Genomic DNA, 15,662 nt, shown 5'->3' on the forward strand with positions numbered 1-15,662 from the left:
AGTTTCAAGCTAAACGAGTACCCATGTTACTTTAATAAAGACTTAATGCGAATTCTGATTGACAGGACATGTAATCCTTCTTGAAAATTACAAAGTTTCTGATTGAGAATAAATGACGGTTTCGCAAACTCAAGAAGAAATTAACGTAGGATTCTTTAAATTAGATCTATCAGTTTATCGAGCACAGAGACTACTTCCTCAACTTCCTGTAAAGAAGTAAGATCTATAATTGTTCATGGTGCCGTAACTTCTTTTACCGATAAAAATCACTACACAACTGTGTGTATACAAGGAGTATATGCTGTATAAAGAAGCCCAGCATTCATCCCCTGTGACTCGATAAATATTATATTCAAACAGGCCCGTATTAAATAATCTGCGGTTAACAGTACATATGTAACACGTTCCACTATTCATTTCAGGGATAATTAAATTTTTAATATTAATATTTATCAATTTATGTACGTACACATGTTTGTGTGAAGCTATAATGGAAAATAATCTGCGCGGTTTAACGTGATTAACGTGACGCTTATTACACCCGAGTAAGTATAACGCAGGTACGAGAAACGCATATCCCGTGTGTGAGAAACAGGAAGCTCCATACATGGTGAATATATGGGGAGTAAGGCAATCCTCTACTGTCCATTGTGCCGATAACAAATGAACTCAGCATGTGCATATGCCGTCGTGCATGCGCATCAGCATGCACTCACCATGAGTTCGCACGCACGAACGCTCGATACAAAGGCAGCCGTGCAAGAAGCGTCGTACCGAATTTTTGCGAGGATATAGCTCGCCTCTTTGCGCTTCGGCTATAAACTCTCTGATATGTCTAACGCGTAAAAAGACCGACGAATTCGCGATAATACTACGTATCGATTTGCCGATTCGGTTCCAATATCAGTCGCGTGGAATTTTCAAATTGCAGCACCTACCTATAATACGAATTACGCATAATACTTTCACTAATTTTCATTTCTTATTCACTTACTTATTTAAAAGGAAAAGTTTAATTTTATATTATAGAAAAATGTTAACATAATTTGTTTAGTATTATTTTTCTTTCTCGTGATTTTTGCATAAAAAAATATCAATTACATATATCTTTTTTTGCCGTTTGGATATATTGCATATACAACAGAGAGTACGCAAAACGAATAAAGTTAATAAAATAAATGGGAAAAAACGTATATTGACATGTAAATGAGAAATTCAGGCTCGCACGACACAAAATATAGTCGATACCTGTCATTTGTGCTCGTGATTCAAATATCATATTATGCATTTTGAAGCCCACAATACGATACCGATCTTTATGTCGATATGCAAATGGAAGTGTCAAATATACCATTTGGACCAGTTTATGTACATATCGCGGCTCAACAATATGTGTCAAGTACAATATAAACAAATAGCCTTCAAAACCAGGTAATAATTGAAATATATGCAAGACATAATAATTTAACATTATTAGATACGACTTTTACGAATAAGTTTGCTGACGTAACAAATGGTGACTCGATATCCGTATCGATGAGCGTATTAATCTCATTTTGCGAGAAATACGAAATGTAGGCATAAAAGGTCGCATTGGGCCAAAAGGTCGCACAGGTCAAAAGTGCATCGAGGATTGTATTCATCGAGCAACCAGGTGGATTCGCTGGATAGAGTGAAATTGCCGATCAAATCTTAAATTGGTAAACTTTCTTACAATTAGTCCTCTCACAATTAACGCTCTATTATTTATATGTATTATTTAAATATGCCACGTTTATGTTTAAATATATTTGCAATGGAGACATTTACTTTAATATTAAAACTCTTTAAAAAGTTTTCTTAGATAAAATAAAATACTTAACACAATTTTAATATTAAAGGTAACAATGCGTTTCCAATATTCCTATAGTCAATAATTCTGATTTATAATTTTTATAATTTTGTTAACTCTCTCAGAAAACATATAAGTGAGATGTAATAAAACGTTACGCCAATAAACCGTATGTTCAACGTTATCGTTCTTCTAGAAATTAAGACCATCCGGTACACGTTGTGTAAGCTAGCACAATACCAAGATGTAATAACATGCACATACGTGCACGTGAGACGTCAATTTGATATTTGCTTCAACGATGCCGCAAAATCATATTACTTGCTACTAAAAATCGCCCAAGAAGCAAGCTATTCTCATCGAAACCATGAGAAACCTTAAAAATATCAAAATGTTTTATCGCATTTGATGCAATGAACAAAGACATCGGCGGTCTTATCCTATTTCGGCAAGAGTTTTTCTTTTAAAAATTTTCTGTCCAACCATGTATTAAGTTCTCTTAGTTAAAAATTTAATAAAAATACCTCAAAAAGACATATATACCTATGATCAATATAACGAATCGATTTTCTCTCTCTCTCTCTGTGTGTGTGTGTGTGTGTGTGTGTGTGTGTGTGTGTTGTGCGCTGATTTATCTTTATTCATCTTTCATGACCTGGTACGAGATAAATAAAAAACATCGTTTCGAGATGCAATCGAAAGATATTTCTCTCCATACTTTTTTGGAAACTTGCAAATAAATTAAAATACATGAAAATGGATAGAGATTGAATAGGACGGATATCATTTTTCTTTCTATAAAATATACGGAGAGACTGATGGAACTAAAAAGATATCCGCAGGCGGCATCTCCAAATACGCATTGCAATAACTCACACGCCTGACAAAGAAGTGTCAAGAAATCACTCCGAATTGCTATCTTGTGCATCAACTTTCAGAGTTATATTACTATATATATGTAGGTAGTAGAAACTGTTTTCGTTGACACATTGCGTGGCCTACCTTGTCAGAACTGGTACCCCCATATAATTCATCGCGTAGGAACGTTAGATAGGACCAGCTTTTCATGAACATAGAGTTTCGTGCCAGGCAAAACGGAAAATGATACGACATGTCAAGTAAGCAGAAATATTGGTATCTCGTTTTCTTGCACGTTCTACAGTAGATGTGTGCCAATAAACATATCGAGTCGTTCCAGCTTAAGAAGAAGAAAGAGCTGATACTAAAACTTGGCATAGACATATATCATCTTCAAATAGAGATAACCGTATCTCATGATTACGCTTCCTTATTTCACAATGTAATAATGAACTCGTTAGCAAAGGAGTTGGAAATTTTTACTGATTCGCTAGCAAGGCTTAGAATATATATACAAGTACGATATCATAATTGCATTACGTGTCTGTTTAACAAAGGTGACGATAACACTTATCAGAGAAGAAGTTTAGAAAATTTGAAAATTTAATTTTAATAAATTTTTACGTATATGTTACATAAATTAATAAACAAATTCCGGAAAATTTTCCGTTGATAATAAAAACCAAATTTTTTTACATATAAACATTAAAAAATTTATTAATTAGGAAAATTCTTTTGCATATTTTAAAAAATAAAATGTTTTTATTAAAAATTTAATTACATATTTATATTAAATATTTTTATTCACTAAAATAAACTTCTTGAAAAAACTATCGAATAGTACATTTTGCTAAATGCCATATTATTTAATACTATTTTATTAGTATTATCGAAAAATGCATTTTAGTTCTAACGAATATCGGCATATTATTATATGTTATTATTTAGTATTATCAAACGTGGCACCACTTGTAAACCAATTATACATTTACTTCACGCTTCATCATTCATCATTATCCAAATATAACGCAAACATTTAATATTTATTTATGAGTCAAGTGATCCTAAATATATAACATATATATTTTAGCAAACTATTATGGCTATTCAAATAATGTGAAATGCGTACCAAAATTACATAAACACTTATGAAAATAACACATCTTCTATGATGCTACTTTATTACTTGAATACGCACTTTATTACTTGAATATGCACCCCAAACTCGCACGACTATTACGAATGCAACTTATTAATGAAGAAATGAAAATATTTTGTGGTAAAAATCGAAAAAATCTCGATATAAATATCACAAGTTATTAGTCTGTAATAATCTATAAAAATAAAATACTAAAGCACGTGTTTCTTACTTCACTTCATTTTTCTAACACGCTCAAATCAAAGAGACAACGCAAATGATTACTTGTAAATGCATACAGCTCACACACACACACACACACACACAGACTTTCAGCAAATCGTTTGTAATAGTAATCGCGATTCCGTTTTCATGTTATCCGCATCGTCTTCGATGTAAGTAAATATCCGTGATATCGGTTGAGTCGCTCTTCGTCGCCCATGGAATGTCTCCCATGGAACGATGCGCGATACACGTACAAAAGCCACATGCTTCGTCGACAATGCGAAACCCGGGAAAGCTTTGAACTTGTTCGGAAACACGAATCTGTTGCGCGTGACATGGTTAAACAAGAACGAAGAGTTCAAAGAACATCAACGCCGGAACTATAGAATAGGGGCAGCAAACAGACTCTCGCGACGAATACAAACACCAAAAATGTTTGCTCTCTCTCTTGGAAACTGATAACGCCCAAGTTTCCAATTAAATTTGATAAATTTCGAGTTAGTACGCGTCGTGTTTTCTTGTCGACAATCAGGAATTTTGAATTCTGGAGAATTTTACGCGAGTTTTTCCATTTTAAAACTAAAATTGTATACTTTATTTTAGTCAATGCGTTGCAAAAGTAACGATTGCGAAAGAATTTCATTTTGTTATACATTTTTTGTTATACATTATTTATGATTATTATGATTATCACATTACGATAAACGGGATTAATTTATTCAGATTCAAAGAAAGTATAAAGAGAAATGTTCTTATAGTTATTTGGGAAAAGGTGCTTTTAGATCTTTATGTTCCAAGCAATGGAAATGAAACAACTTATAATGAGTTGATTTAGGAAAAAGATCTCGTAATTTGATTGCAAGAATCATTAATTAATCAGAAAACAATGTCACGTTCGTCACGATTGGTATTTGATAATAAATGAAAATATAAGATATAAGTTAGAATTGCAAAATCTTTAATAATATTTCAGTATTGTACGTGAAATGCGTAAATTACAGCGAAGCGTTAATGCGATTCCCGACTGCTTTACACGTTCGCGTTGCGGCTTCGCACGACGACGAATCATTCCTACACGAAGCAGCAATTTAAACAGACAGCTAGGTATGTACTACGTACGACGGATTGCACCCCGTAGACAGATGAGTCGCTAAAGTTTACCGCTCTTCCGTGCGAAAGTTCCTGTCCTACGGAAAGCTGGGCCAACATTCGCGTCCGTTCACAACCTGTCTAGCTCTCTACTACGAGTCTACGACCTTGCGCGCACAAGAAATTCAGATAGCAGATTGCAGTGGTGCAACGGAAGTATGGCAGTAGCATCCCTGCGGCCACCCAGCCGCAACAACGGGCTCACTAACGTAAAATAGTAGCGATGGAGCGAGAGAAACGCGAAACGAGCGAGAACTCCTTTTCTTTTAGGCCCTTTAGGTCCGAAAAGCTGTTATGCAGGATAAAATCGTTATGTATCTTCTCGCGACTGGAAGGAAGCGTTAAAAATAAAATTTCAATGAAAAAGAACGCGCGTGATCATGTGTCCTAAAAAAATTTTTTATTGAACTCCCAGGAAGTTCCTCAATTAATTAAAAGAGTTCATAATGTTCTAACGTGAAGTTAAAATTAAGATACATAAATTCGATATATAGAGCGCTGCTATTACAATTAATATTAGATTAAAGTTTGGATTTTGCGTATATAAGAATTAGACTAAAAGTTTTGCAAACACGTAGAAAAGTAAGACAACGCATTATTAAACTTATTTAATTCGTCAAGGGTTTAAAACATGTCTAGATATCTCAATAATCGTAACTCACTGGACACATGTATTACGCTGATTTAGTATCCTACCATTATAACGGATGCGATTTCTCTGCTGTATATATACGGCTCCATTTCGGCACGAGTGAGCAATCATAAACTCTACCGCGGCGATGCTAAATCATAAAGTAAGAACGACAATGACTACCACCACCATCATTCGCAGTAGTCGCATGCATCCGCATGCGGATGGGCAAAACTTTACTGTGGCTGACAGATACATACGTGCAGCGAGAGCGACAATTCTACGTGATTGCTTCTTGAACATATGATTCCGTTAGACTCATGCGTAGACTAAGCACGTAGTGATCGATCTTATTTACTAATCCGGATAATAAAGAATGATAATATTCGAAAATCGTGTGACGCACAAAATGCATTGCAGTTTATGAATAAAAACTCATCATAACAAAAAGATTTACAAACTAAAAATAAAACCGTACATTCGTACATTGAATTTCATATCACCTCGCGTAAAATTAATATAACGTGATTTATTATTCCTTTGCTATACTATTTATATCGACCATAAAACATACAAGCGCAAAAGTGTGTATGAAGATAAAGATATGTGTACACATATCGATGCACTGAACTCGACTTGATCAAACAAAAATACGTAGATACGAAGATCTGTGAGCTCATCTGCGGAAGTAATATATCTTCAACAGAAACTTGGAAAGTATCACACGGCAACAGCGGAGAAACTAGTAAGATGCACTATCCCTGCATCATATAGCGAACATCGGATTGATCCCGAAAACATCTACGGCTAATTTCCACATTTTCACAGTTATATCTCGAGAAATAGTGGATCAGTTCATTCAGTCCGAATATACGGCGATTTTCCTTCAAAAAGACACTAATAAATGAACTTGATGAGCTTGAGAAAAATGCCAAGATAAATAATTTAATTTATAGTATTAGAAATGAAGGAAGGTCGAAGCAAGAATAATAATTCTTATTATTTTATTATTTTTATTCTTATTATTTTATTATCTTTATTCTCATGAAGAGAGAACAGTAGCAGATAAAATCGAAAATGGAACCGCTCAAGTTAACCAACGTGATTGTTCAGCGCCATCGAAATTGAAGGAGTGAATAAGAAGAAAATAGTTACGGATAACTACGCTAGTCAAGACTTTTAGTTTTCCACGAGGCTGAAATGCGGATGGTAGTATCACATCTCTCGAAATGGTCCGCTTTAATTACCGAAGTACGAAAATAAAGGAAAAGGAACATAAAGTAAGTATTTTTAGATAAGAATAAATTTCATAAATAATTATATAATCTTTTCCATCTTCCATTTATCTCGTGGATCCAAAAAACTCAAAAACGTAGCGCTCATAATTTTGTGCGCAAAAACTTTATATTAAATTTTTATATATTTCCGAATAATAAAATACAAGAAATTATTATTACATACAAATTGTTACATTGCGATGTATTCAATCTATGACGATATGCTCTATTCATATCTCTTTTATCTTTTCTATCCTTTTGTACCCTATCTATGCAATGACTATACGAGCAATCGGTCCGAATGATGGTGTCAGCTTAGTTACTCCTCTTTTTCTTTTTCTGCCAGCTTTTACTGGCTTCATATCATACGGAAAATTTCGAATTTCTTGTTTCACGATCCATTATCGATTCGAATCAAAGGACAAAAAGTTAGTCTAACATTCTTTCTCTTGTTTAATAATTGATTACAATACAAGAGATATCAATAAAAAAAGTTTAATGTCTTTTAAGTTTATATTTTTATAATAAATATAACATAAATAAAGTTAGATAGAAGATAAAAACAAAAATAAATGAGTTGCTTTAACAAAAGTTATACCTCGAGTTATACTGATATGCAAGAATCTTGTTCTCAAGAAATTTTTTAGAAATTGAAAGTTCTCTTGACATATAATTCGATTAAGAAACAGATAATTAAACAAAGATTATTCTATCAATTTTAGAGACTGCGCATTCCACCAAATTTTCGCTAAAAAAAATTAATTTAAATTTGATCAAAGAGTTTGCAATTAAATAGGTATTCGATATGCATACACATACGCTCTATATATATGCATTGAGACAGAATAAACGCAGAGAGAACTACTTTCAAATTTGCATAAATTAATAAGTACTTCTATGCAACAGCTATGCGACTAGCACAGAATCGAACACACGGTATCCTTTGCAAATACCATAATCCCGTTATAATCCGGATGTAGGCGGATGATAACGATAAAGGGACTGCACCTGTCCGAAACCAGAATACAGAGCCTGCGCTCTAAAAGCCATGGATTTTCAACCAAACCCGCGCGTTAATGAATATCCACGAAATAATTCGTAATTACGAGAATAATCATGACGCAACTGAAATGGTAGCCCAAATTATACACTAGACGCAATCGCGCCACATCTGGAGCGATAGTATCCAAAGTATCGGATATCATACGAGAATGAAATTAAACATTCAATAAATCTCCGCTATTCGTACTTGATAATTGCGAGTGTCATATTGTAGTTTAATAAAATTGCGCTCAATGTATCGTAATTTTCATTTTTGTTGACTTCCCGTTGATATCTCGACGCGACAAATCATCGACAACCATCAGCTATTCATAAAACTGCAATCAATGGAAAAATTGCTTGCCGTGCATCAATTATTCTTTTATCGCAACTGGATGCGATAGGAAATCGGAATAATACGGGATGAATTATCCGCGCATTCAAAAGGTAAAAAAGGAGAAAATACTTTGAACCATCGATTCTCATACATTCGTTAAAAGTTCGGAATAAGAATAGAATAAATCCAATGTTATATCGAAACACGTTATGTGCCCTGCTCTAATGGAACAGAACGGAAATGTAAATCTGAACTTTGATTCGTGCCCCTTTCTTTGAAAAGTTTGCTGTTCCAAGTAATATATAAACACGTGATTCTTAGAAATGATAATAAGTAGGTATACACTTCATATGGCACAGCAACTTCATTATTTATAGAATTAGAAAAATATGTTGTTTACCAAGTTTAAAAATTACAATTATTGATATAATTTTATTTAGAGATTTAATCAAAAATTAAACGAAAAAAAGAAAAATTTCTATGGATACCTATATACATAAAACATTGTCATCTTTTTTAAATAAAGTTAGCGAACTCGGACTTGTTCAGAATAAGTTAACAGAAAAGATAATAGTAAAAAAGGTTTTTTAGTTACGCACGACTACGATCCGCCTGCTTACCGCATTACTTTGTTTGCACTGAATAATTAAGAAATTTGCATTTATTTTCTCTTCATAACACATTTGCGCTGCGGAAAAATTCCGGGTACATTCTGCCGGATGCGTCAATATAAGAGAGCATTTTATTTGAAAGTACAGAATGCGCTGCAAGATAAAAACAGAACAAAAACAAAATTGATTGTTTGCTACGCTCGCATTTAAAAAAGACATTCTCGTTTAGACATTATATATATAAACGACCGCGACATAGAAAACTACAACTTTATCTCGATAATAATAAAAAGATATTTAAATAGATCTGTGCAAGAGTAGATTAAACCTAAGTATTCAATTTCCTATATACATCGGCAATATACGGGATCGCGGAATATGTATGCTACGAGCACAAAGAATTTCATCCGTTGTTTGAAAACTAGAAGAGCGGGCAGTGGAAACTTTAATGAAGGGCTCGGCTACTCTATATGGCACGGAAACGAACGCACAGGGGAAAAAAGCACGAATTCGTGTCTGTCGTTGAAACTTTCACTTCTCTTAGCCAAAGGTGAGGACTTTACAAAGTTCTGTTGGTGGTATCGCAACAATGGATAGGTGAAACGACGATATACTCGATTCCGTCTGGAATCGTATAACGAGCCCGTATACTCGACTAGAAAATCGTTCCTTATATATCTAGAATTGGCTTACAACGCACTACTTGCGTACAATCAAAAGGTCTCTCAAATGTCTCGATTGTCCAATTTGAGATATATTGGAACTAGAGACAATATTATTGGAAATGTCGCAGAAAATCTTTCGAAACCTTTAAGCACAAAGGAAAACGTTCTGTTTCGGATATAGGTAGAGAACACATAAAAAAAATTACAACAAAGAGTTATTCTTTAAAGTAAATTGTATTTGACTGTTTCTTATTTCTCATTTCCCGCTTTCAGATTCAAACTTTAGAACATGCACAAATACAGCGAAGATCTGAAAGAGTAGTGAAAATGATAAGAATTATTAAAAGAACGAAATCGTTTCTATGAGAATTCGAGAAACAGGAGGTGGAAATGGGAGGTGAGAATGCTTAAAAAGGCGAAGGAAGGCGACAGGTCCGTAAAACACTTCCACAACAATGCTGATCTCTGCTACGAAATAAAACATGGTAGACGTTTCGGTGGGATAGGGTAGAGCAAGTGGATAAAAGGAGGGTACCGAAAGAAGAGAAGAAAAAAGTCACCCCGTCCTGTTTGGCGAGGAACTAATGAGGCTCCGTTGAGCGAGAGGCAAACGCGCCCTGGAAAATGGAAATCGATTTTCTCTCTTTCTCTCTCTCTCTCTCTCTCTCTCGCTTCCAGATGTTACTCCCACGCGCAGACGATTATCGTGATGAGTAAGTCGCATCACACGTCTTTGTTGTGAATCCTTTTATATTTTGATGTATTACATCATTAATTTACAGACAAATGGTGTCGAATTCTTGGTTGTCGAATATCTACACAATATTGAATGACTACATAGAATATCCCATAATTATCGTCAGATTATACAGGATAAAAAAATACATTGGATAATACAAGACCGCGCGTATAAATTACAATGCAAACTAAAAAGATAAAACTGAGAGGAGCATTTATCTTGTTACTAAAATGTCTGTCGATGAAACGTTAATAAAAAATTGAACCATCGGAAATAGTAAATTCCCATCACGGATGCTGTTCGCAGTCGATCGAGGAAAGGATGATGCTACTTGTCGATAATCTTCGTACTTTCGTACTTCAAGCAAGTAGCCGTCCTATCGCTCCAGTGCTTTAACTAACGGCTTTATCCGAGGTCATTGGTATCGAAGTTAGGATTAGATGCAGTTATCGACCCAAGAATAATACTATATGTATACTTATGTACGAACTCAAATCCCCACCTTTATTATCCCTGATGGCGTACTAAGCAATGTTTCGTACATCGAAATTTTTTGTGCTTATTCGCGATCTCCTTCTTACGATTAGAGATAGGAGTACTAACCCTGTCTTTTCAGATATATTAATTCAATTGCTTTCAAATGTTTTTGCAATAATTATAAATAATTATCTTAAAACTATATTTAATATTTAATTAATTAATCCAATATATTATCTAATTATTCGTGACTGTCATAATATTATAAGGAGCATATTTATTATGATTGGGTCATACGAAATAAACTACTTGCAAATAAGCGACAAGCATTCGCAATCACAATTATCTCTGACACGCAAAAGAGGCTTTAAATTTTTCAAATAAATATACTAATGTACAGTTCATGTAAGAATATTTAACAAACGTTTATCAGAGATCGATTACATTTTACTTTAGTACATAAAAATCGCACAATTAATTAAATTTTATTTTTACTTGTTTGAAATATATCATAATACACATATAAAAACATCGGCAAAACCACAGCTGAAATTTTTCTACAATCTGATGGAAATCATTATCAGCTCTGAACAACGTTAACGAATATCGATAATCTACGAATCACATTCTATAAACTCGCGCGCGTTTTTATCCTAAACATTTCAAGCATCAAATAACGAGGGGACTTATCCTTAACTCAATCCTCTCTTACCCAGATAATCTTCTTTCCGTAATGCAACACAGACATCATGAACGAATTTATAACGTTAAAATCGTATCTCGCATGCTTGCTAAGAATGTAAGACAAAGTCATCCATCGGATTAAAAAAATGCGGGTCGTAAATAAGAGTCGCCACAGGAGTTTACTTCCGCAGGCAAATGTATAGCGCAGTTAGTTTCCCGTAGATAAGCGTACGCGGCACGAAATTGTGAGTTGTAAAATAATTTTCTAAAAGCTAGTTAAAATGAAAAGTTAATTAAACAACTACATCGTTTAATTCCTATTTCAAAGATTTTCAAATATTTTAACAGTAAAATATTCTTCGTAATATATAATTATATTTCAACATTTGTTGCTAATAATAAATAGATTGTGATGAATTATTGTTTATTACAATTAATTATTTATAACTCCAAACTTAATTGGAGCATCATATTTTTGCAGTAAAGCATGCATGCTCAATTCTACGCGTGCTCGTTATTTCATCAGGATCTGCGAGAACTGCTGGAAAATTTAAAAGGAAATATTTTGAAGAGCTTACAGATGAATTTTTGATCAACTATAATAATGATTCATCGATATGTTAGTCATTAATCATACGATGTAGAATGCAAAAGGCCGAATGCGTTTTAATGCACGTGTATACGTGTAATATATGATATTGCTGATTACATTTTATCACCTAATATTTCAAGCTATATTAGCTGTATACATGTAAAGATTAATATAATCCCAAATAAATATGCATCTTGCTCATAAATATTAAATTCTTCTGCAAGATATTGTTCCTCAAATATGCGAATATATATTCTGACAATAGGATAAATATTGCTATACAAAAAAGATATATTCTCAGAATAATAATTGTACCTAATTTACGTCACTTGTAAATGTGTCCACATTTTAGGAGAAGAAATTAAACGCCTTGAAAGACGTAGACAAAAATTTAAAAAGTAAACCTTCCAACATACTTCCTTAGGTTATCTAAAATGTCTCCGTGCGGCAGGCAAAGGAACGGGGCATATCCTTAAAACGCGCGTCTATTAAAGTTTCTCTTCCCTTATTACAGCGGTGGCTTAAAGTTTCAGGTTAAAATGAATAGCTTCCTTACGTAGCGGTAGGTGGTAGCTAGCCAGTCGAGGCCTCGGTACAACGACGTGGCAGACATTATATTATTATATCCACAGGAATAAAAGGAAACAATCTCTCGGACCCATTATCGCTCTGGCATAAAAGCGCAGCTTAACATTTTCCTCCGCGAGAAATCTGTACGCTTTACCGTCCTAGTTGTACAACGCGAAATATGCCCGACTCCGCTATGAAGTCAGTCTAAGCTGTCTTAAACTGCTCGAATGCACTGGGAAATATATCCTTTAAACTTCAGCACGATGAATCTTTGATTACAATGATATCCTTGTCGTCGCTAACAGGATCCGCGTAAATGCCAGTTATTATAACTATTAAAACTAAAGAAAATTCGTCGGTAAGAAACGCTTTCAAATAATTTTGCAACTTTTAAATTTGAGAAAAATTATCGCGCATATTCCGGACATGTTAAGAGACACGACTAAACTACGCAAATAAATAAGTACATGGTGTATCTTCTTACTATATTTTTCTACGTACATTTGCAGCGCACAGCTCATCTTCCATGACAGTTTGTATACTAATTATCATTTACTATCGCGTACATTTATGCGTCCTAGCCTATTTATACATATGTACTTCTCGCGGAGAGATCATTCTGCAGTAACATAAGTGACTTCTATAGCATTTGATGCAATTTTTTTTCATAAAGGATATTTCCTCCCCAAATAATAAAATATTTTATTAGCGGAAGCTATATAGTTATTCAAGTAATCTCTTAAATAACATAATTTTGTTCAGTCGACATTTTTCAAAATCGAATTGATGTGTGCTTCGATCCTTGAATACTCTGATCTATAAATTAAATACTCACTCATATCCATGAAATTGCTAGACGGTCGCGTTGTAAACAATAACACGGCCATACGTGCAACCACCGCATTTTCGATGCCCGTTGCGCGATTATTCAACGGATTTAATGCATTCGCAAATACGCCCATTGCACCGCGATCCTCGACTGTTTATTAACGACACAGTGTGATGATTTGACCGTTATTATTTTATGACAAAAGTGTAACGATATTATTAATTAACAAAGCGGTAATATAGAACATTCATTATGCAATTCGCGAATTAATTGCCAAATGGTTAAACTGGATACCAATCGGATCTGACCTTTGATAATATAATTGTCGTTTTCGATTCTGATTATCGCAATGCCGTTTCTTCCTGCTCAACTAGCTTTACGGGAATCGAACTAGCACGGGAACGACTGCACACTGTTTCAGCCAGGTTACCGCACAAGGTTCCAGCTGAACAAAGGTGAAATGCTTCAAAAGAAGCCATTTTGTCGGGCTGTCAGGCGGTAGGTCACCTTGCGTAGAAGGTCAAATAAGCTCACGTTAGAATTTTAAAATTCTCCTCAAAGGATCACCCATGGTCGCAAATTCAAGATGAGTTTCTCTATCTGCCGCAATTACATTGATCGTACCATTTCAACGAAGAAAATACGCCGCAAACTATCGCCGATTTCTCTATTATGATAGACAGAAAAATAAAGCAATAATAAGTTCTCCGATCTTATTGTCAGCTATTTCGAAGCTTTGTTCGAGATATTATTTAAAAATAAATAAGAAAATCTCAAATATAAAACTCCAAAAGCGTGGAACTTTTCCATAAAATCAAAACTTTTTCCGAGAATCTTTATATAAAGAAGAATAATTATATTATCCATGAGAACTAAATCAAATTGAAATTAATCTGTCGAAGTAATGAAACTTTTGTCAGAAATACTAAACTGCTTCGATTCATTTTGCACCAATATATTAATTAATTAAGACTAATATGTGATCTTAATTAAAACATTCACACACACACACGCACACACACATATATATATATATATATATATATGTATGTATGTATGTATGTACGTATAAGAAAATCTTACATAAATTTATTCTTTATTGCATTCAGACGATAGCGATCGAGAAGACTCACAATTTCAATTTATTCGATGCAAAGAACTTTGATAAAGTAGCTTAGCTGATTTAAATAATGTCTTGCTTAAGCATAACTCCATTTATACATTCATCTTATTATAGATCACAATGATTCGTCATTTGGGATTTGAATTCAAGATGCAGCCACATCGATATGACTGTCATGATTGTATAACAAACAACGCCGACAACGTGTAATGTACAGTATTTTTGAAACGGAAACTTATATCTTGAAACTTTGTGTTTCGTCGCTACGTAGTGATAAAGTTATGTCAGAAACGCCTTTGAGAGTTAGAACTTGGCTAGAATTATCTTATACTAATGTGAAAGATAGAAAAAATGAAAAATATTGTTATAGTATAAACTCAATTTAATGCTAATCAGTCAATGTAAAGAGAGAATCCAAACCCAAAATAAAAATACTTTACTATTTTAATTGCAAAGATATGTGTGGTCATTATTAGGCCAGAAATATTTGAACGTATGCAAAATTTTGAACATTGTTGATACATTTTGTAAATATAATATAGCAATGTAAATAGCAATGTAAATAGAAACACAAATTTCGAACATCTATTATAATCTAAAGTTAAAAAATGATATATTTTTATTTTATGTTCTAACTTTATATTGATTAATCAAAATTAAAATGGGTATCAGAATAATATTTTCTATTTCTTTTATCGTCTCCTTCAAAATAATATAGCTGATTGCAAATTTAATAGCCTCTAACTCAAAAGCACTTTTGATATATAGATTTAAGTTATCACTGCTCCAAAACCCCCGTTTAGGTTGATACCTTTTATCAATTAAACATTTTCGATATTGTTTTAAATCACTCTGTATATTGCATAACAAATATTCAAGTAAATA

At 33.6% G+C, this 15,662-nt stretch overlaps 2 protein-coding genes across 4 annotated transcripts in view; one reads left to right on the forward strand and one right to left on the reverse strand.

The window, feature by feature from the left end:
• Positions 1-15,662, forward strand: part of M (zona pellucida domain-containing protein miniature) — a 272,287-nt gene that overhangs the window by 199,931 nt on the left and 56,694 nt on the right. The gene's annotated exons all lie outside the window — the stretch shown is intronic.
• The window catches only part of Sol1, a 236,257-nt gene that overhangs the window by 195,436 nt on the left and 25,159 nt on the right, over positions 1-15,662 (reverse strand). The window lies entirely within an intron of this gene.

This window comes from Temnothorax nylanderi, unplaced genomic scaffold, assembly GCF_030848795.1.
Source record: "Temnothorax nylanderi isolate EJ_2023f unplaced genomic scaffold, tnyl_v1.0 TNYL_tig0122_pilon, whole genome shotgun sequence".
Classification (NCBI taxonomy): domain Eukaryota; kingdom Metazoa; phylum Arthropoda; class Insecta; order Hymenoptera; family Formicidae; genus Temnothorax; species Temnothorax nylanderi.